We start from the raw sequence: 299 nt of genomic DNA, 5'->3' as shown, positions 1-299 counted from the left end.
TCTCCTGTGTGAACATGTTTTTTGATCTCTCCCAGTTTATTCTTTCTTTCATTTTGTCTCACCTGTTCCTCCCTGCTGTCTATGATGACCAGATCTGCTCCTTTTGCGATGCAGTCTGCTCTGCTCAACGCCCAGTTCTTCTTCTCAGTTGAAACAAAGTAACAGCTCATGTCGAACTTCCTCCAGCCTCTCTGACAGGTTTTGCCTGCAAGTTGGAAACATGGAGAGGAACAACATATCACAAAAGGGCTAAAGATAACACAGACTGCAATAACAGAACAATAAATCAATCAAACCTT

The sequence above is a fragment of the Anarrhichthys ocellatus genome, unplaced genomic scaffold (assembly GCF_004355925.1).
Source record: "Anarrhichthys ocellatus isolate YVR2014 unplaced genomic scaffold, GSC_Weel_1.0 scaffold9798, whole genome shotgun sequence".
NCBI classification, from domain to species: Eukaryota; Metazoa; Chordata; class Actinopteri; order Perciformes; family Anarhichadidae; genus Anarrhichthys; species Anarrhichthys ocellatus.
The sequence above is the reverse complement of the archived record's forward strand: the minus strand, read 5'-3'. Positions refer to the sequence as shown.